We start from the raw sequence: 22272 nt of genomic DNA on the forward strand, positions 1-22272 counted from the left end.
CCTCATTCCAAGAAGGGGCAGTCTGCCTAGGACCAACTATGTTCTGGCAAGTCAGCTCACCCCATGCCAGAACCAGTCATTAACTGTTCACTGTAGACCTTTGTAAGCCTGTGTCCTTTCCTTTTATATACCCCTGCCTCCTTTGTCTTCCTAGGAGCACATTTGAGCTTCTACTCGAATCTACATCTCCTGAATTGCAATTCTTGAGACCCCAAATAAACTTTTTGGTTCTTTTGCAGTTTATGCCTCTTATTTGCTGACTTTACGTGGTGACAGAAGTGGGATCCCTAGCTACTGACCTTCAATTCTGGTGCCACTTCACAGACACAAGCAAGGTGCCTGCAAAGAATCTTTTGTGCTCTGTCGTCTCCTCCTGGTGGCTCTGGTTCCTGGTGGTAAGTCCTCCTGGGCCTGGACCACCCATTTTTGGTAGAGGTCCAGACTCTTTATGTAGGCGTCCTTTGATACTGGTTCTGGCCATCCTTCCATTGTCAGCTTTGTTAGAAACTTCTGTTTCTTTCACTCCTTTTCTGGGCCTTTGATCCTTTGGTAAGTTCATACAAATGAGAAGTCCATTTTCTAAGAGGACCACCGAAGAACAGCCCCACTCTGGGACTCCTGCTGGTTTTGTCTTTAAAGAATACAGACCTTCTACATGTAGATTTCTGTCCCACTGGGCTCAGATTACTCAGGGTGATTTAAAGCTTCGCTGGCCTAAATGGGGCTCCTTTGAAATACCTAAATTGGTTTATCTGTGCACTCAATTGGAAAAAGCCTATCAAACCAAACAAATAAAATGGGAAACTTTTTAAAATTGGTATCTTGAGGCCTCTAAATGAAACACTGAAAAGGACACTTCCTTGCAAGCCATAACAATGTCATAACTAAGAATTTCAAATGATTAAATGTAAATGCCATCGATAAAAGAATATTAACTCCTCCTGTATTTGTCAGGGTTCTCTGGAGAACCAAGGAGATTATCTATATATATATAATATATATTAATATTGATATATAATAGAGTATATAATCCATTGTATCTATATTTAAATTCATTTATTTAGTTCTATAAATTACATATATACACATAAAATTTATATATAAAAGAAACTTTGGCCTCGCCCCTAACTGCCTAAAAGAATTTAAGACAGAAGGCCTGTTCCAGGAAGGAGCTGTCAACGTAGGGAACTCTAGATGTGGTAGAGAAGAAGGTACCTAGCCGGGCCCATTTTACACAAGTTCTCTCTCATTTGTTTAGAGATGGCCCAGCAAACATTTGGTTTCCTGTCTCCTTGTGAATCGGCTTCCTCCTCTTTGAAGTCCCAAACCATGACCCCCAACCCCGCGACTTTGTAAAATATCTAAACCCTAACCATAGACCTGGCAGACACGCTGTAGACTGAGCAGCAGCATGAAGACCAGGGTCAACCTGATGACATTGTGGGTGGGACTACTGGCTGTTTGTCCACATCCTTGTCCTGGGTGCCCAGGAAGGCAGTCACCCAGCAACTTGCAGTGAGGTGTGGCGTGTGACTATGTTTCAGCCAATGCAATGGGAGTGGAAGTGGTGTGTGCCATTTCCAGGTTGGAACTTTTGAAAGCAGGTGTGTCTTCTCCGTGTTCCTTCTTTCTCCTTGTGCAGATTGGTTGCAGACAATGATACAGGCATCAGGAATGGCAGAGCCAAGAGACGGGAATTCATGGGTGACTGACACACCCTGTGGAAGAGAACCACCTGCCCAACACGAAACCCACCTTGGCCTGTAAGGTAATCACACATAAATTTCTACTCTCTGGTTATTCTTTTTCGGGATCTGCTTGTTATTTTCTTAACTATTATGGAAATATTTCAAATATGCAGAAGAGTACATAGTATGACCTCTATCTCCGGCCCCAATACCCAGAAAGAACAGACGTTAAATTCTGCCCTATTTGCTTCCGATGTTGCATTCATTTGCTGGGGCTGCCATGACAAAATACCACACGTAGGGTGGCTTAAACAATAGAAATTTATTTTCTCACGGTTCTGGAGGCTGAAGTTCAAGATCAAGGCGTTGGCCGGTATAGTCTCTTCTGAGGCCTCTCTCCCCGGCCGCTTCTCCCTGTGTCCTCAGACGGTCTTCCCTCTGTGTGTGTCTGAGTTCTAATCTTCTCTTCTTACGTGACTATCAGTCACATTGGATTGGAGCCTACCCATGTGACCTCACTTTACCTTAATTACCTCTTTAGAGGCCCTCTCTCCAAATACAGCCCTATTTTGAGGTCCTGGAGTTAGGACTTCAACATATGAATTTTCAGGGACATGATTCAGCCCACAACGATATCTCTGTTTTTAAGAAGCAAAATGTTGCCGTCACACCTAAAATTCACATTTCCATCCCGTTCTCCTCCCTCCCTCATCATAGGTATCAATATCCTAAAATTAATTACATTCTTTATGATTCCAAGAATATCCATGTGCATGGCTCCATTAACAAAAGATTACATTTTTATGCAGAGTCAAGACATACATGTGTATGTCTCCGTTAACAAATTCTTACATTGTTATGCACTTAAAAAATGTGCAGGAACAGCATCACACTGCACATGTCCTTCTTTGATTGGCTTTGGGCTATAAATGGGGAAGGAAAAACAGCAGCCGAGGGTAAGAGAATAAATAAACGGCTTATGCATAAAAACCCAAAAGGACAGATTTCCAAGAGCATCCAGGTTGGTGACCACGTGCAGGATCTGGGAGAGTGGTTACCTGGAGAGGGCGTGGAAGCTCAGTGCCCTTTCCCCATGTCTTGCCCTGTGCGTCTGTTCCATCGAGCTATTCCCGAGTCATATCCTTTTCTAATAAACAGGTAATCTAGTAAGTAAGAGGTTTCTCTGAGTTCTGTGAGCCACCCTAGCAAATTCGTCGAACCGGAGTAGAGAGTCTTGGGAACCTCCTACTGACAGCCAGTTGCTCAGAAGCATAGGCGACAACCTAGACTTGCTGTTGGCACCTGCAGTGGGGGCAGTCTTGTGGGGCTGAACCCTTAACCTGTGGGGTGTGATGCTGTCTCTGGGTACATAGTGTCAGAATCGAGTTGAGTTGTAGGACACCCAGCTGGTGTCCCAAGAATTGCTTGTTGGTGGGGGGGACTCCCCCGACCCACAACCCCACACACATTGGAATTGGTACCAGAACCTAGGAACAAACTGTGAAAGATAAGCATCTTAGCTTGGGTTCCCATAACAAAATGCCATAGCGTGGGTGACTTAAACAACAGAAATTTATTTTCTCACCATTCTGGGGGCTGGAAGCCTGAGAGCAGGATGCCAGCATGGTCAGGTTCTGGCGAGGGCTCTCTCCTCAGCTTGCATAAGGTCCCCTTCTCACTGAGTCCTCAGATGGTGGGGTGTGTGTATGCGTGTGAAGAAACAGAAAGAGAGATCTCTTCCACTTCTGATGAGGCCGCAGTCCTATCTGATTTAGGTTCCACCATTATGACTTCATTTTCACCATAATTACTTCCTAAAGACCTTGTGTCTGGACATGGTCACAAGGGGGGGGTCAGGGCTTCCATATATGAATGGTGGGGAGAGAGAATTCAGTCCATAGCAATAAATAAAGAGCAAATAAATAGAAACAAAGGTTTGGCATTTCTCTTTCTCATTTCCTTTCTTCCTGACTTTACTGTCTTGCTCTTTGTCTAGCTTCTTGAACAAGTAGCTCATTGGTTTCTAATTTTTCTTTGTAGATACGTATGTTGAAGGTATCTTTCTTCTAAGTATTGTTTAATTCCATCCACCAGATTTTGTCATGTAGTGCTTTCAGCTATAAATATTTCCTGAGTTCCATATGAGATCCCTTTCAATGCAAGGTTCTATAAGTTCCCAGCCATTATTATTATTTTCTCATCTGTCGCTCCTTTTACAAGTATGTAATGTTCCTCCTTGTCACCATGTTGGTTTTGTCTGGAGCTTTACCTCCAGATTTCTATAGATATGCTTTTTTATTGACAGGTAAAGGACAAAATGAGGAAATATTTTTGCTATATATAAGCATGGTATCTGTCTACACTCCTGGGACAGTGTAGACTTCTAATCTGTCACTTATCCACCTTTGTGAAAAGGAATTCTAATATTGGCTCACTGAAGTCATTTTGGTCAACAGCACAGGAAATTGGTAATATGTATGTGTGGGGACCTGGAAATGGCCACCCCAAGATATGTCTCTTTGGCATCAGGATTATTTGAGGCTGATTGCTTTTGAGAAACTGGGACAGGGAAGGAGGAATGGAACTTGCCCTTTGTTAGGGCACATTTACATTTGTAAGGTAAATCTCTATCTGTAAAAGTTGCCTCCCTCCCTGTACCAGGAAGAAGAAAGGAGATGACCTTCTCTCTAAAAACTCTTAATCAATACCAAAGGCAAGGACTTAAATCTGCATTTTATCGTGCTAGTCTGGTAACCTCCTGTAACTGACTTTCCTCCCCCTCCCAACGTTGGCATTTCTTAAGGATTAAGCATCTTTCCTTAGGCTAGGAACTGATTGCTGAGCTCACCTGTGACCGCCCAGCTCCAGACAATCGACTTGAGTCCTGCTATGCCCACTGAGATAGCAGACCCACTACCTGCTGTGTCCATCAAGTGCCGACAGGGCAATCTTGTGACTATTGTGGGAGGGACATTTCAATCACATGTGAAACACCCCATTTGGCGGTATATAACCACTATGTGCACCCCACTTCTTTGGTGCCCTTTCTTCCTTCGGGAAGAAAGGCACCGGGCCACGGTTCCTCATAAAGCTTTGTCCAATTTTCTCTTGCTTTTCTGTCTCATGTGAATTTAATTCGTTCTCCAGCCAGACGAACCCACATTTGGGAAGAGGAAATGTCTTCCTCCCCTACATATGTTTTCACCAGTCAGATAGTCCATGTTGTGCTGTATTCACAACAAACTCCTAAGTCTCAGCTAAAAATAACCAAGGTTTATTTCTCGAACATGCTCCATGTCATCAGGAGCTGGCTCTGTATTATCCTTGCTCAGTCTGGAGGATTGAGTAGATGGCAGCTAAAAGATGCTCGATCCAACTTCTTGCACAACTGCCAGGCAGGAAAAACACACTCCTACTGTTTGCCAAAGGTTTGTCTGGAAGAGACAGCCTCATTTTTGCTCAAGTTTCATTTGCCAAAGGCTCACAAAGTCACATTTGACTTTAAGGGGCCAAGAAGATACATCCCTTCTGTGTGCCAGAGAAGAGCCGACAATATTTGGTGAACGGCAGTAATAATAACTATACACTGTGCTCTATTGTGTCTTCCAAAGCTTATTTTTGCTTTTTGTTTGTTGATTTTTTCAAAAATTCCCTTCAGTTATGTGAGTTACCGTAAATCCTTCTAGTCAATTTCTTTAATAGGAAAACTGAAGTTAGCCAGAGTCAGCTTCTTTTGCTTAAAAAAAAAACATGGTCTAACGCATTAGACTTTGCGTTATAAATGTTACTGAGCAGCTTAGGAAAATGAACTTCAGTTTACACCTTGGGCTGGTCTTCAAGAAAGGGTACACACCGATTTTTGAAGGATAAGGTTTTAATAGGAAAAGAAGCAGGGCATGGCATGAGCCAATATTTAGATCCGAATAATTATTGGTGACTGCAGCATGTCAGGCAGGGAGCCAGCTGTTTTTGCATATGCTCTCTAAGTCAATTTTAATTCTTTATAAGAACAATATGAGGTGACTCTTACTATTCATCACTTATATATGCAGAAACTGAGGGTCAGGGAGGTGAAATGACCTGTGCAAAAGTCACTTAACTAGCAAATGATGGCTTTGTTTCAAGTCCATCATCTGATCAGGCAGAGGTGAAAGAGAAGAATGCAATGTGTGTTTTTGGGTAGTGGGTACTGTTCGGTTTGGCAGGACTGTGGGATACATGAAAGGCGGAGGGGCCCTTGAGTGCTGAGGCAGAGAGTTGGAGTCTATCAGGTAGGCAGTGAGAGGAAGGTTTCCGCATCAGAGAGGGCACTGGTGGAGCCATGCCTCAGAAACATTGATCTGCTATTGTCCTCTACGATGAAGAGAAACGAGGCACGCTGGAGGCCTGGAGACCAGTTGGAGGAGCATTGTAAAAACTCACATAGGCCTGAATGGGCATGGGTGTTGGCAATGGAAAAAGAAAAAAGTATTCTATCGAGTCTCCAGACGCCCAGGAACTTGCTGAACGAAGTCTGAGTTCTCCCTATGTAGATAGCTCATACTTTTCATTATAGATTTCTCAAGAACTTGCTCCCAGGAAAAACCCTGGATGGAGAACAAAACAGGTAAGTGCCCAAGTGAGAAATCTACAAAGCTCCTCTCCCCCAAAATCACCTCTTCCCCATCTGGCATGTCTGGTTCTGGCATGTCTTGCAGGTGGTCAGTCATGTCCATCACCTGGTTTCGGTGTGTGCGACACCTGTATCTGGTGTATCCGGCAGGTGTTTCTCACAAGACTTGTAGGTGGTTCAGACGTGTCCAGAAGGTGGTTCTCGCGTGTCGGGCACCTGGTTACAGTGTGCCTGGCATGTGGTTCAGGATTCTCCATCTAGTGGTTCAGGCTGGTCTAACAGGTGGTTCAGGTGTGTCCAGCCGCTGTTTCAGCTGTTTCTGGAACCTGGTTCTGGCCTGTGCTGGACCTGTTTCTGGTGTATCCATCATATGGATCTGGCATGTCCAGCACAGTGTTTGGGCGTGTTCAGCAGGTGGCTTCAGCGTACTGGGCGCCTGATTCCATCGTATCTGACCGTTGGTTCCGTGGTGTCTGGCAGGTAGTTCCTGTGTGTCTGGCATATGGTTCCAGTATGTTCTGAAGGTGGTTCCGGCGTGTCCGACTGGTGGCTACCATGTGTCCGGAACGTGATTCCTTTGTGTGTGGTTGGTGCGTTCAGTGTGTCCAGGTGTTGGTTCCGGCGTGTTTGACAGTTGGTTCCCGCATGCCTGGCGGGGGATTCCAGGCTGTCTGGCAGGTTGCTCTGGCCTTTTCTGGAAATTGGTTCTGGCGTATCCAGGACCTGGTTCCGGTTTATCCAGCAGGTGATTTTGGCATGTCCGGCAGGTTGTGCTGGCGTGTTAGGCTGGTGGTTCCGGCTTGTCTGGCAGGTGTTTGTGGCATGGCCAGCACCTGGTTCTGGCGTATTCGGGAGGTGGTTTCAGTGTATCTGGCACATGGTCTCGGCATATCCAACAGGTGGTTGCGAAGTGTGTGACAGGTGGTTCCTGTGTGTCTGGCATGTGGTTCTGGTACGTTCGGAAGATGGTTCCAGCATGTCCTTTGGGTGCTTCTGACATGTCTGCAAGGTGGTTCTGGCGTGTCAGTGTCATGGTTCCAGTGTGTCCGGTGGGTGGTTCCAGGTGGTTCTGGCGTGTCTGGTGGGTGCTTCTGGTGTGTATGGCGGGTCATTCAGGCATGTCTGTATGGTGGTTCCAGAGTGTGCGGCAGGTGCTTCTGGCATGTCTGTTGGCTTTTTCCGGCTTCTAAGGGGCCTGGTTCCAGTGTATCCGGCAGGTGATTTTGGCTTGTCCAGAAGGTGGTTCCAGCGAGTGAAGCAGGTGGTTCAGGCGTGTCCAGCAGGTGGTTCATGTCTGTCAGTGATGTGGTTCCGGCATTTCCAGCACATGGTTCTGGCACTCTGAGAGATGGTTCTTTCATGCCCGTCATGTGATTCTGGAGTGTCCATCAAGTGGTTCTTGTGTATCCGGCAGGTGATTTTGGCGTTTGAGTCAGATGGTTCTGGTGTGTCCTGCAGGTGCTTCTGGCACGTTTTGGACCTGATTCTCACATCTGCGATGGGTGGTTCCACCGTTTCCAGATGATGCTTCTGAAGTGTCCAACAGTTGGTTCCAGCATTTAAGGCAGGTGGGTCACACAAGTCCCGCCCGAATCATTCGGCTGAGGCACGAATGATTGTCCTTCCACATGCTTAGGAGGAGAGAGACAATAGGATTTTAACCAACCACTCTTTGGAAGTTAAGAAAAACTCGCTTTCCACAGTGCTCTTACAGCATACTGGCAACCTCTCATGCCGCCCTTGTGCATGGGTGGAGAGAGTGTTCACAAAGCAGCTATGGAAGAAAGGCCAAGTTTGCTCAGCAGAGTCCTACATTGCCCTAAAATTGCAAGGCACAAAACACTGCCTCCAACCCTCAAGGGGAGATGAGCAATAATCCATCTTGCTTCCAGCTCTTTAGGAAGCTGAGAAAGAACTCACTTGCCACACTGTTCTTATAGTGTACCTTGAACATCTCATACAAAGGCACCTGAAATGCTGTTTATTTGGAGCCCTTAACTCATTGCTTTAGAACTTCTGCTTTTGGGGCATTTCCATCTTGCCAACCCGGCTCAGACAAAATGCCTACATCTTCTCCTTAAGCAAGGAGGCTGAGGCCCGAATGATTGTGCATCCACATGCTTAGGAGGAGAGAGACAATAGGCTTTTAACCAACCGCTTTTGTGCACTGGAGGAGAGAGTGTCAGAAAGCACCTATGGAAGAAAGGCCCCTTTGCTCTCAGCCGTGCCCTACATTGCTCTAGAGGTGGAAGGCACAAAGCACTGCCTCCATCCCTCAAGGGGAGACAAGACACAAACCATCTTGCTTCCAGCTCTTTAGGAAGCTGAGAAAGAAGTCGCTTTCCACAGTGCTCTTATAGCATATTGGGAACCTCTCATACACAGGCAGCTGAACGCCATTTCCTCCCAGCCCTTAACTCGCTGCTTTAGAACTTCTGCTTCTGCCACATTTCCCTCTTGCCAACCCTGCTCAGGGGTAATGGCTACATCTTCCCCTTAAGCAAGGGGGCCAAGGCCCGAATGATTGTGATTCCACAAGCTTAGGAGGATAGAGACAAGAGGCTTTTAACCAACTGTCCTTGTGCATTCGTGGAGAGAGTGTCAGAAAGCCCCTATGTCAGAAAGGCCCATTTGCTCTCAACCATGCCCTATATTGCTCGAGAGGTGGATGGCACAAAGCACTGCCTCCATCCCTCAAGCGGAGACAAGCCACAAACTGTCTTGCTTCCAGCTCTTTAGGAAGCTGAGAAAGAACTCACCTGCTGGATATGCTTGAACCAGGCACCTTAGAGGCTGGAAAAACCCGACAGGCATGCCGAAAGCACCCGCCGAACACTCTGGAACCACCACACAGACATCCCATAATGACCCAGCAGACTCACCGGAAGCACCCACCGGACACACCAGATCCACCTGGAACCACCCACTGGACACACTGGAAACATGAGTCTGACACACCAGAACCAACTTCCAGACATGCTGGAAGCACCTAACGGACAGGCCGGAACCATCTTCTGAACCTACCAGAACCACATGCCACACACTTCGGAACCACCTGTTGGATATCCCAGAACCAAGTACCAGATACACTGAAACCACCTCCCAAATATGCCAGAACCAGGTGCCAGACACGCCACAAACACCTGCCACACAAGCTGGAACCACCATCCTAACACGCCAGAACAACCGGCTGGATACGCCAAAATCACCTGCCAGATACACCGGAACCAGGTCCTGGATACGCCAGTACCAATTTCTGGAAAAGGCTGGAAAATCTGCCAGACACGCCAGAATCACCCACCGGACATGTGGGAACTAATTGCAAGACAGGCCGGAACCAAAGCCAGGACACTCTGAAAGCATCAACCGGACAGGATGGAATCAGGTCCCAGACACACTGTTGCAACCTGCTGAACATGCCGGAACCACCTTTCGAATGTACCAGAACCATATGCCAGACACACAGGAACCACCTGCCAGACACCATGGAACCAACTGTGAGATACACCGGAACCAGGCTCCCAGTATGCTGAAGCCACCTACCGAATATGCCAGAACCATGTGCCAGACACGCTGGAACCATGTGACGGATACACCAGAAACAGGTCCAGCACAGGCCAGAACCAGGTGCCGGACACGCCTGAAACAGCTGCTGGACACACCTGAAACACCTGCTAGACCAGCTTGAAACACTTGACAGACAGTCTGGAACCACATGCTGGGCACACCAGAATCAGGTGCCCGACATGCCAGAACCACCTGCTGGACACGCCTGAAGCACCTGCCAGTCTTGTGAGAACCACCTGCCAAGAACTCCAGAAACAGGTGTTGTACACGCCAAAACCAGGTGCTGGACATGAATGAACCACCTTAAAGAAATGCCAGAACCAAGTCCCAGACACGAGTGAGTCACCTGCAAGACATGCCAGAACCAGGTGCCTGACATGCTGGAACCACCTGCCGCTCACGTCGAAATCACCTGCCGGATACGCCGGAACCATGTGCTGCACAGGCGGGAATCACGTACCAGACATGCCGGGACCACCTGTTGGATATGCCAGAACCAGGTGCCTGATTCACTGAAACTACCTGCCGGGCACACAAGAACCAGGTGTCAGACAGGCCTCGACAACCGACAGGGCACGTTGAAATCACCTGCATGATACCCCGTAACCATGTGCCAGAGAGAACGGGACCACCTGCCGGACACACTGGAGCCACCTCTCAGATATGCCAGAACCACATGTTGGACACGCCGGAACCATCTCCCGGACAGACCTGAACCACCTGCTGGACACGCCAAAATCACCTGCCTGATACGCTGGAACCAGGCACCTTGGGTGCTGGAAAAACCTGGTAGACATGCCGTAACCACCCGCCACACACTCTGGAACCACCACACAGACATGCCAGAACGACCCGCCAGACACACTGGAAGCACCCACCAGACAAGCCAGAACCACCTGGAACCAAATGACGGACATGCTGGGACCATGACTCTGACACGCCAGAACCAACTCCCGCACATGCCTGAAGCACCCAACGGTCACGCCTGAGCCATCTTCCGAACGTACTAGAACCACATGCTAGACACTTCGGAACCACCTGCCAGACACTTCGGAACCATCTGTTGGATGTGCCGCACCCAGGTACCAGATACTCTGAAACCACCTGCCGTATACGCCAGAATCAGGTGCCAGACATGCCACAAACACCTGCCACGGAGGCCGGAACCATCAGCGTAACACATTGGAACAACCTGCTGGACACGCCAAAATCTCCTGCCGGATACACCAGAACCAGGTCCTGGGTACACCAGAAGCAATTTCTGGAAAAGGCGGGAACAACCTGCCGGACACACCGGAATCACCCCTGGACATGTGGGAACCAACGGCCAGACATGCTGGAACCAACACCTGGACACTCTGAAAGTACCAACCGCACACGATGGAATCAGGTCCTGGACACATGGTAGCCGCCAGACGGACATGCTGGAACCACATTCAGAGCGTACCGGAACCACATGCCAGACACGCAGGAACCACCTGCCAGAAACCATGGAACCCACTGTCAGATACGCCGGAACCAGGCACCCAGTACGCTGAAGCCACCTGCCGAATATGCCAGAACCATGTGCCAGCCACGCTGGAACCATGTGATGGATACACCAGAAACAGGTACAGCAGAAGCCAGAACCAGGTGCCTGAAATGCCAGAACCACCTGCTTGACACAGCTGAACCACCTGTCAGTCTTGTGAGAACCACTTGCCGGATACACCAGACGCAGGTGTCGCACATGCCAAAACCAGGTGCCAGACACATCTGAACCACCTGCCAGTCTTGTGAGTACCACCTGCCAGATACACCAGACACAGGTGTCGCACATGCCAAAACCAGGTGCCGACATGACGGAACCACCTGCAAAACATGCCAGAACCAGGTGCTGGACATGCTGGAACCACCTGCCGGAGACGTCGAAATCCCCTGCCGGATACGCCGGAACCACATGTCACATGTGCTGGAATCGCCTACCAGACATGCCGGGACCACCTGTTGGATACGCCGGAACCAGGTGCCTGATTCACTGAAACTACCTGCCGGACACGCCAGAATCAGGTGTCGGACACGCATGGAAAACACACAGGATATGTCGAAATCACCTGCATGATATCCCATAACAATGTGCCAGAAAATAAAGTACCTAGGATGTGTGAAATCCTATTGAGGCATATTCATATAATGCATTTATTATCATCTTTCTCACTTTTTCTGTTTTATTGTTATAATTTTTTTTTTTGAGGAAGATTAGCCCTGACTAACATCTACCACCAATCCTCCTCTTTTTGCTGAGGAAGACTGGCCCTGTGCTAACATCCATGCCCATCTTCCTCTACATTATATGTGGGACTCCTGCCACAAAATGGCTTGATGAATGGTGCATAGGTCTGCACCCAGGATCTGAACCGGCAAACTCCAGGCCACTGAAGGAGAACACGCAAACCTAACCACTGTGCAACCAGGCCGGCCCCAAGTTTTCTGTTTTTTTAAAGCAATTTCAATTCTTGCATTTGTTTAACCAGCAGTGGTATCATCATCTTGGACAGTTTCCTCCAGAGTCACAGTATCTACAATTTGGAGCATTTCTGTTGCTTGTTTGGATAAGTGATGTCAGAATGTCTAGTAAATCTTCCCTAGGAGAACTGTCTAAAAGACGTCTCAATTTAGCAACTGCAGGGACATGTATATTCAACATTTCAATCGATAGTAGTTCATTTTTGTAGAACTCTTCTGATAATTCTCCCAGCTTCTCTTTAGTTTTACAGGTGTTGAAAAATCCCTCAAGTCAGTCCAACAGTTCCACTTTAACAGCAGGATATGACTTCTCTTTTAAATCTGTACCATCTGCAAACAGCACAGGCGTGTGGTCAACAAAAGTGAGTGGGAATTGGGCTGGGTACTGCCCACAATCTGAACCATCAGTGCCGCGGCCCCAATCCTGTGCAGTGGTGGCAGATCCTGAGTATTGCTGGCCAGGTAGGTCATGCTGGGGATGAGACTTAGGATGGGGCTCTGCAGCCCTCGAGCAGGCAGCTCCACACCAGCTGCCAGTTGCAAGTCCAGTCCACACCGGGTGCACATGGGGGAGCTTGGAAGCAGGAAGCCATCTGGGTGAGCAGCAGCAGGAAGTGGCTGAAGGAAAATTATGGGAAGATGAAGGGAGAAAATGTATAATAAATAAAGCTTGCCTTGTTATGCAGATAAATCTCTCAGTTAAAAAAATTCTCTAGGGGTTGGCCTGGTGGTTCACTGGTTAAGTGCGCACGTTCCACTTTGGTGGCCTGGGGTTCGCCGGTTCTGATCCCAGGTGCAGACATGGCACTACTTGGCACGCCAGGCTGTGGCAGGTGTCCCACACATAAAGCAGAGGAAGATGGGCGTGGATGCTAGCTCAGGGCCAGTCTTCCTCAGCAAAAAGAGGAGGATTGGCAGCAGTTAGCTCAGGGCTAATCTTCCTAAAAAAAAAAAAAAATTCTGTAGGGGCTGGCCTGGTGGCACACGGGTTAAATTCACACATTCTGCTTTGATGGCCTGGGGTTCACCAGTTCAGATCCCAGGTGCGGACCTACACAACACTTATCGAGCCATGCTGTGGCAGGCATCCCACGTATAAAGTAGAGGAGGATGGGCACGGATGTTAGCTCAGGGCCTATCTTTTTAAGCAAAAGAGGAGGGTTGGTGGGGAATGTTAGCTCAGGGCTAATCTTCCTCAAAAAAAAAGTCTCTAAGAGTCATTCTCTTTCTGGTGCAGATGCTTTCACTAATGGAAATTTCCTTTAGAAACATAAATTTCCTTTCCAAAGAGGAAGTCTATCCTTCATTTAAAGCAGTCAAGGTGGAGATCAAGAGTTTTTCCTGCATCTGCTGGCTCTCGATTGCTTTTGGCTCCAAATAATTTGTATGTCAAAGTACCATACTTTGGGCATCTTCAGCATTCCTTCAAGAAGAAACAACTTGTTCTTGGAAGTCTCTGTCTCCTCCCCAACCCAGATGCACTCAAGCTGTTAGGGGCCAACAGCAAACAGGGTTCTGCCTCAAGAAGCTTTGGGGAAGCCTCTTCACCCTCAAAGACCTGAGACACACGAGAGGGATAGATCACTGCAGGTTCTTCAGCCATTGAAAATAATATAAACAGTTCCATTCTCATAAATTTAACAACTTGAAAACAAGGAACAACTTACCAAAAATTTCAAACTAACAAAACTCAACCAAGATGATAGTATTTTCCTCAATCGGGCGCTGCTAGCCAAGCTTTTTGCCACAAAACTCAAGACTTGGATTCATGCGACACACCTGAAGAAAGCACAAACTCTGGGGGGAACTGCACATCATTTGGTGACTTAAAAATAAAGATTTCTCCAAATGGAAGCAGACAGTATCTGATGCGAAGGTTTCCAAGGTGTCTGGACCAGGTCTGTTGGAAGTTTGTCTGCCAAACCTTTGAGGATGACATGACACTTCAGATCATCTCCAATGCCTATGATCTTGATAACATGCAAACTTCAGGTAAAAAGTGCCAGAGAGTTCTCCCTCCTCTCACTCCGTGTTCCTCAAATGTGGCCACAATAGGTTTCCAATCTGTGTGTTTTTCCTCCAACCTGGGACATGACTCCCAGAGAAGCTCCTTCCTGGCCTCGAGGGACGAGAGGCTACTGAAAGTGGAAAAATCTGACTGCAGATCAACAGTGCTTTCAGAGAAAGATGGCAATCAAAATGGGGACATGTGAAAGTTAATAAACGGAAACGTAGTTGAAATAGTGTTGGAAGGCTAATAGAGGGAGTTCTCATGCCCTATGTCAAAGGCGCAGTGCAACAGGAAGAATAAAGACTTTCTCTTCCTGACCAGTCAGAAACTAACCCAAGGAGAGACTGTCACAACTCTGCCGATGAAAAGCCACTGCCCTCAAGACTGTGTCCAATAGCCCCCACAGTTTTCCCCACTCTGAGATAAAAGAGCTTCTCCTCTCTTCCTTGCTGGGTGCTCCTGCATGGCTTGCCATGGTTGCACACTCCAAATGGCTATTCTTTGCTAATCCCAGATAAACCAATTTTTGCCAGAGAAATAACTGGCTGTCTCTTTGTTTAAGGGCAAGACTTGTTAATAGGCAAGAGATGTAGAGAAAACATTTGATACAATCCAACTCCTGTTTGTCATAAAATTTTCTAGCAAGTTTGAAATAGATGGAAACTACTTTAACTTGTTGAAGGTCATCTACAGAAAATGCACAGTTGACTTCATGCTTAACAGGGAAAGACTAAAGGATTCTCCCCACAATAAGGAACACGGAAAGGAATACCACTTTCACTACTCTTATTCAACAAAATACTGAAGCTTCTGGCAATAACAGAAGTAAAGGAAATAAAAGCCATAGAGTTTAGAAAGGAAAAAATGTAACCACTCCTAGTTTCATTGTTGTCTGTGTAAAAAAACTCTGGGAATCTACAAAAAAAAAAAAATCAGAACTAATACATGAGTACAAAAAGTTCACCAAGTACAAAGTACAAGATCAACACACAAAAGACAATTTTATTTCTACAACTAATGATGAACCTGCAGATGATAAACTTGAAAATGCTGTATTATTTAGAACCACTCCGAAGAACATGAAATATTCAGGCATAAATTCAAGAACATGTGTACAGGATCTGATGCTGAAAATTATAAAATACCGATTACAGTGATTAAAGAAGATGCAAATAAATTGAGAGCCTTACTATTGTCAAAGACAAATGCAGCAGAAATTAGTTAAAGTGGTGAAAGCAGATTTTATTCAGTAACAGCTGACAGAAGCTGAGCTGCGCTCAGATTTGTACGGAGGTGAATCTAGAATTTTAAAGACGGAATGAACGAGCAGGGTTCAGGGGCTCAGTAGAGTCAAAGAAGTAAAAAAGTACAAAGGTTGGTCAGTGTAACTGTGATTAGACCCACTGTGTTCGTTACTTTGCAGTTATCAAAGTTAGGATTCTATCCTCACTCAGAAGTTGAGAGAAAGAGGCTCTATCTGTCTTAATGATCGTATTTCAAAGGAGTGGCTCTTAGGTCCTTTAGAGAATTGTGAGAGATACATATCTACAGTTGTAAGCCCTCTTTAGTAAATACTCTAAGAAGGGGGATCAGAGGCCTATAATTGGGTGTTGACTAAAATAAATAGCAAATTTTTCTGTCAGCTTTGAGCTCTCAGGAAGGCATTTTAATGGTGGGCTGGAGTCATTCCGGTTACACAGACTTATGCAGCTAGAAGCCACGCCAGAGTTTGGTTGAGTCTCCTCCTGGTGTGGGGGTTTGGAAGGAGTTGTTATGTGCTGAGAATTCTGCAGTCCTCACCATGTTACTGGATAGAATAATGAGGACAGGTCTCAATTATCCCCAAATTGATCTATAGGTCTAATATTATTCTAATAAAAATTCCACCACAGTTTGTAGACAGAGACACCTTTTTCTAAAATTTATATAGAAAGGCACATAGCTGAGAGTAGCTAAAACAATCAGGACAGGAAGAATAATGCGGCAGTAAACACTTTAACAATATTTAGTATTGCCTTGTACATACTGTAATCACAGCATCATCATTTTCATTGTAGGACAGCTACATAAATCAATGGAACAGAGTAGAGAATCCAGAAATGGACCACAGAGTTATACCCTAGTGATCTCTGACACCAAGAGTGAACCTTAATGTAAATTATGGACTTTGAGTGATAATGATGTGCCTATGTATGTTCATCAATTGTGAAAAGTATACTACTCTGATGAGGGGTATTGACAACAGAAAGGTTATGCATATGTGGGGGCAGGGACTATATGAGAACACTGTGTATTTCATTAAATTTTGCTGTAAACGTAAAACTGCTCTAAAAAATAACATCCATTGATTTTTTAATAGGCAATGCAAGAATACCTTGTAGTGATTAAACTGGTCATTATTTTAGCTGTGATGGATACAGAAACTTGCACATCTGATAAAATTGTACAGAACTAAATACACAGGAACAAATTAGTACAAGTGAAACTGGAGAAATCTGAATAAGATAGTGGATTGCATCAATGCCAACAAGCTGGCTGTGGTATCGTCCTATAGTTTTGCAGAATGTTATCATTGTAAGGAACTCGGTAAAGTGTACACTGGAACTTTTGGAGTTATTCCTTACAGCAGTGTAGAATCTACAATGATCACACTATAAATTTCAATTAAAAATAGTTGGCAAATGGAAAGTCAGTCTATGTTTTAAGTTAGGAAGTTTCATTAAATGGTCAGTCCCATTACTTTATAAATTGAATACAATGCCAATAAAAATTTTAACGAGCTTTTCTGTTGAGTTAGATAAATGATCCTACATGGAAAAAATAAACGCATAAGCTAAGCTAGGAAAATATGGACCAGGAAGAACTCTGAGGGAGGAGCTGGTCTATCACACGTTAAAAATATTGCAGAGACTGTAATGCGACAGGAGAGGATTGTCGCATGCACAAGAAGAGGAGAGAAGGGAAAGGGAGGGGAGAGGGTGGCAGAGGTCAGGGGAGTGGGGGAGGGGTGGCCTGATTGGAATTTGTTGACACGGGGAAGCTGGAGCTCACTAAGTAGAAGGCAGGCATCCTATGTGATGGTTTAGGGAGCACATGTGGCTTTCTCTGGCGGTCCTGTGTTGAAAGCAGAATGAGAGTTTTGGAAACTGGCAGTTACTCACCAAGTGCTGACTGTTCTGTGCTGAATGCTGCAGGGGCTGTGATTTGGCTTCTTGGGATGTTTGCTTCCCACGTTGGGGGGTCAGAGTTATACTGTCATATATGATCTGTCCTTTGTCCATTTGTATATTCAGTCTCAAAAAAACAGTTGGTGCACAAATTCATCAGTTAGCTCGTCATTAAAAAATAGTCTCTTGGAAAGTTAAACCTTCGAAAGTTAAAAAGATGAAAATGGTAAAAAGATGAAAGATGCCAAATAAGTTTTATAGATAAATATGAAGAAATTGAATAAGAATCTCAAAATAAAATGTCCAGCAGTTAAGTATATTTACTTGAGAATATATCATGCAAACTATGTTTCAGTAGAGTGTCATTTTTATTATCAGCATAGGAGAAAAGATGAGTTATGGAAGGGATTCTGCTCATGCTCAGTTATTTCCTTTACTTAACATTAAATCTTGAATAAAGTATAATGTCAAGCTGACTCATTTACTCGTTCATTTTAAAAGCTGAAGACTATTTCCTTGGTTTTTAAATAATGAGGTGTAAAGGAGGGGGTGAGGTGTTGAAAATAACTTCCACTGAGATTGACAGTAGCAATTGCTCTTGATTTTTTTGAGAGTCGTGGGGTCACCCATCAAAGCAGGAATGCTATTTATGTTCAGAAATTAACAATCTGAATTTTATTAGAAATTTTGACTTTTATGCACCCTCAAAAAGTAAACTTAGGAATTTATTTGAATTTTTAGCTCTGTTGAGGTATGAGTAATAGACAAAAAATGCACACGTTTTCTATATGTGTATTGATTAGTTTGGACATATGCATACACCCGTCATATCATCCCCACAACCAAGTGCTGAACACATCCATGACCTCCAAAAATTTCCTTGTGATTTTTGTGTGTTTTTTTAAGCTTAGGAATTTCATGGATTTTAACCTAATGCTCAGATAAAAGAGGGAGAAGATGAGGTGTACGTTGTTTCATTGTGGTACCTTAAGACATAGACTTTCAACATACACATGACTTCTGAAAAGCAACATTTATTACTCTCACAATGAAATATTTTCTCCTATTTCCTTCAAATATATGGCCTTCTTATTCTACCCCCCACCCACTTCCTTTTTGAGTAGGGACTCAGGAGAAATTTCCAATGGTACTAAGAAACAGGGTCCAAGGGGTGTCTGCCCCTCAGTCCTGCAGGCTTTCCCCCTGTGAGAAGCGCCCACTTTGCACGTGTGTGAGCCAGTGTGGAACAGGACAGAGTATGTCTGCAGACTGGTTCAGCCTGCTGAGCCCCTTTGCTGCTTCTAACCTATGGCCACGAAAAAGGCTAAATGGAGGGAAATTAAACTTTGATGTGTTGATGATTGAAAAGGAAAGTGCCTTGCTCTCTAAGGGATAAAGTCATTTGGAGGAAAATCAAATAACTATCATAGTTATTTTTTCCTATCTTATTTTTCCGCTGAAGCCACTAGATATTTCAATCTTTCTGACTTCCTAACAGAATCCAGTAGTACTTTCCTTTTCTAAGGCCAATGAACTGTTATGTAAGGGGCTTCTCTTGCTTTTTCCAAACCCTCCTGGGATTCTGTTTATCTACTGTTCGTTTTTCACCCCCTGCTTTTCAGATTGCCTTGTTCACTGTCCTTGTCAAATAAATGTGGCTCATTAAAATAAGCAGCATTAATATGTATCTCTTTCACTGCATTTTATCTAATAAATATGCTGAAGATTTTCTGTATTCTGCATGTGAATCCTTTGTTGAATATTGGAACTGGCACAATCTCTTCGCATCCTGTGACTTGCAAATTCCCTCTTGTAATGTGTCTTATGATGAACCGAAAGCCTAAATTTTAGTGAATCCCAGTTTACCGATATTTCTTGTATGGAGAGTGTGTGTGTGTCTTCTTTGAGAAGTTTTTTCTACCCTGTGGTCCCGAGGATGTTTTCTTATGTTGTCTTCTAGAAGTTTCATTATTTTACCTTTCCCCTTTAGGTCAAAGTGTCCAGGAATTGAGTTTTGTGTGTTGTGAGGGTAGGGCTCAAGGTTTCCTTTACATCCATATGCCCGTCTCTACGAGTAATAACAGGCAGCATTGGGACAGGTGGACACAAGCCTGGGAGTTAGGGGTCCTGTATTCTCAGCCTTACCCTCCCTTTAAAGCACCCTCTGAACGTGGGCAGGTGACTTTCCCAGTTCTCCCTCCTCTCAGACTCCTTCCTTCCTCTCTTCCTTCTATCCTTCATTCCCCCCTCCCTCCCTCCATTCTTTCCTTCCTTCCTTCCATCTATCCACCCGAGCATCTGTCCAGGTATCAATCTGTCCAACTGTCCTCCTGCCTGTTCGCCGGTTTGTCCTTCTTCTCTCCTTCCATCCTCTTTCCTCCCATGTCTCAACTTCTCTTCCTTGTCTTTGTTCTTCCTGCTTTCCCTGTGACCCTCCATTTGTCCGCTCTTCCTCTGTCCATCCAGGTATCCCCTCTATCTGTGCCTCTACCTGTCTCTTTGTTGCGTCTCTCTCTTCTTCAAGCACACTGTCTCTCTTGGGTTCATCTCACTCACAGGCTCGAACATCCCGCTACTCACACAATCCCTCCTTCTGTCACTCACATTTATGGCTCACCTGTGAATGGTTGTCCTGGGACAGCCACTGCTGGAGTGCAGATGAGCCTGTGGGGCTTCACCCACTGTGTGGGGTCTCTGTCTCTCCCAGACGACAGCCCTTTCCACAGCTCCTGAGCTGGGCAGCATGTTCCTGCCTACTTCCTCATTGCTTGAGCAACCAGAAGCCACCACAGGCCTAGGGGGCCCCTCATCCTTCCCCCAAAGGAGCTCTCCAGCCCCACAACTCCACTGCCCAATTATTACTGGGCAGCTGGGAAGCCGAGGTGTGCAATTCTGCTTTGAGGGCAAGCATGCTGATCACAAGGATTATACCAATATTTCAATCTGATGCAGCCCCCAGAGAGCCCCTGGTCTTGTGAAAGTCACAGAAAATTTTAATACAAGGTGGGATGTTTTGAGGAGAAACACCTGGCATCCTTTGGGTGGGAAGAGCTCTCTGGAGGGAGTTTTGCCCAATTGGGGTCTTTAAGAAGGAGTAGGAGTTATATAGGGAAATAAGGTGTGGAGCGTGTTCCTGGCAGAGGAAATTGCATGAGCAATGGCCCTGTAGGCAAAAACAGCATAGTGTACGGGAGAAGTGACAGGAATTTGGTTTGCCTGAAGCACAAAGCCTAACTCAGAGTGAATGCATCAATGAGGCTGAAGAGTCAGCAGGAGCCAGATGTGCAAGCGCTTTGAGTGCCAGGTCAAGAAGTTTGAACTTAACCCTGAAGGACTTAGGGAGCCATGGGTGATGCTAGAGCAGGAGTGTTCTAGTGAGATCTTCATTTCAGAAAAATGCTTCTAGTGTTCAAGGCAGAGAACATCCTTTAGACAATGCATCCAGTGAGCATGTTAGGGTGTTGGTTCCGGTGAGAAAAGGTAAGACCTACCTGGAATGTGAATGAACAGAAGGAATGCATTGAGGAGCAATCTGTAGGTGCAATTGGTGTTACCGGCAGGTGAGGGAGGAGGAGCTGAGAGATATGCTGGCTTCGACTTGGATGAGCACAGCATTGGGTGGTGGTTCCACTGGGAGCAAAGGCAACAGATGATACTGAGTTCAGGACTCTGATCTGGTCTCAGCCCAGCTCTCAGTGATGGCCATCTCTCTCCCTCTCTTCTTGCAGCCAAGGGGCACGACCTGAAGGCCCTCACACTCAACTCCACCATCTCCAACATCCAGTATTTGACAGACATGAGCAAGAGCTCAGCCACATTGAACTCCACTGAGAGAGTCCTGCAGCACCTGATGAGACCCTGGTGCCAGCAGCCCCTGGCAGGATGAGTCCCAGCCAGCCGCACCCCACCTGCTGTCTCTCCTGCTCGTCCTCCTCCTGCCTCCTCCCCTGCTTGGATCCTTGTTCAAGAAGAGCAGCCTGGGCCCCTTGTCTTGGGCTGTAGACTGATCTCCCTCAGGGAAGTCCCTTTTCTGAGCATTTGAGAGTCATGAACACTTTCGGTGACCACCCCAATTTTCACCGACTCAATTTGCTCCAATTTTCACTGACTCAATTTCCACTGACTGCCAATTTGCTCCTCCTCCCTCTGGCCCCCATTATCAGAGGATTCAGGACATCTCTCTAGAGTCCCCACATTCCTCTCTCCCCGGGCCTGCGGAGGAAGGGGCAGCCTCCAGCATGGAAGCTGCCTGCACCTACCACCCTGACCCCATGGCTCATGATGGAGAGTGTGACAGAGACCCCATGTGACAGAGAGCAGCATTCCTGGGTGCTGAACCAGCTGATCCACCCTGTCACCCCGAGAGGCCTCTACTCCCTGCTCAGGGACAGCCTTTTTGTCAGTGGTGAGTGTTCGTGCTGAGCTGGATTGACAGTGATCGTTACTTATGCCTGTTCTGCTTTCTTTCCTCTCTAACACGTCAGCCCAGGTTCTGAGTGGGGGACACAGAAACCACGTATGTAAACAATTTCAACTTACAAATGGAGACTATGTAAATGGATTTGTTGATCCCAATAAAAAAAAAATGTGAACTATCTCACTATTAATTTTTATATAGATTGCCTGGACAAATGGTAATATCTTGGATATAATGGGTTTACATATACCATTAAAAATTAGTTTCACTTGTTTATTTTTAGTTTTTTAAATGTCAGTATTTTA

General features: G+C 45.8%; 1 long non-coding RNA gene across 1 annotated transcript; it reads left to right on the top strand.

Moving 5' to 3' along the window:
* Positions 1-229: 229 nt before the first annotated feature.
* Positions 230-21433, top strand: LOC139044974 (uncharacterized). The gene is made up of 3 exons (XR_011502460.1): positions 230-395; positions 1643-1768; positions 21279-21433. It is a non-coding gene; the product is annotated as an uncharacterized lncRNA (long non-coding RNA).
* Positions 21434-22272: the final 839 nt, after the last annotated feature.

The sequence above is a fragment of the Equus asinus genome, chromosome 3 (genome assembly GCF_041296235.1).
Source record: "Equus asinus isolate D_3611 breed Donkey chromosome 3, EquAss-T2T_v2, whole genome shotgun sequence".
NCBI lineage: Eukaryota > Metazoa > Chordata > Mammalia > Perissodactyla > Equidae > Equus > Equus asinus.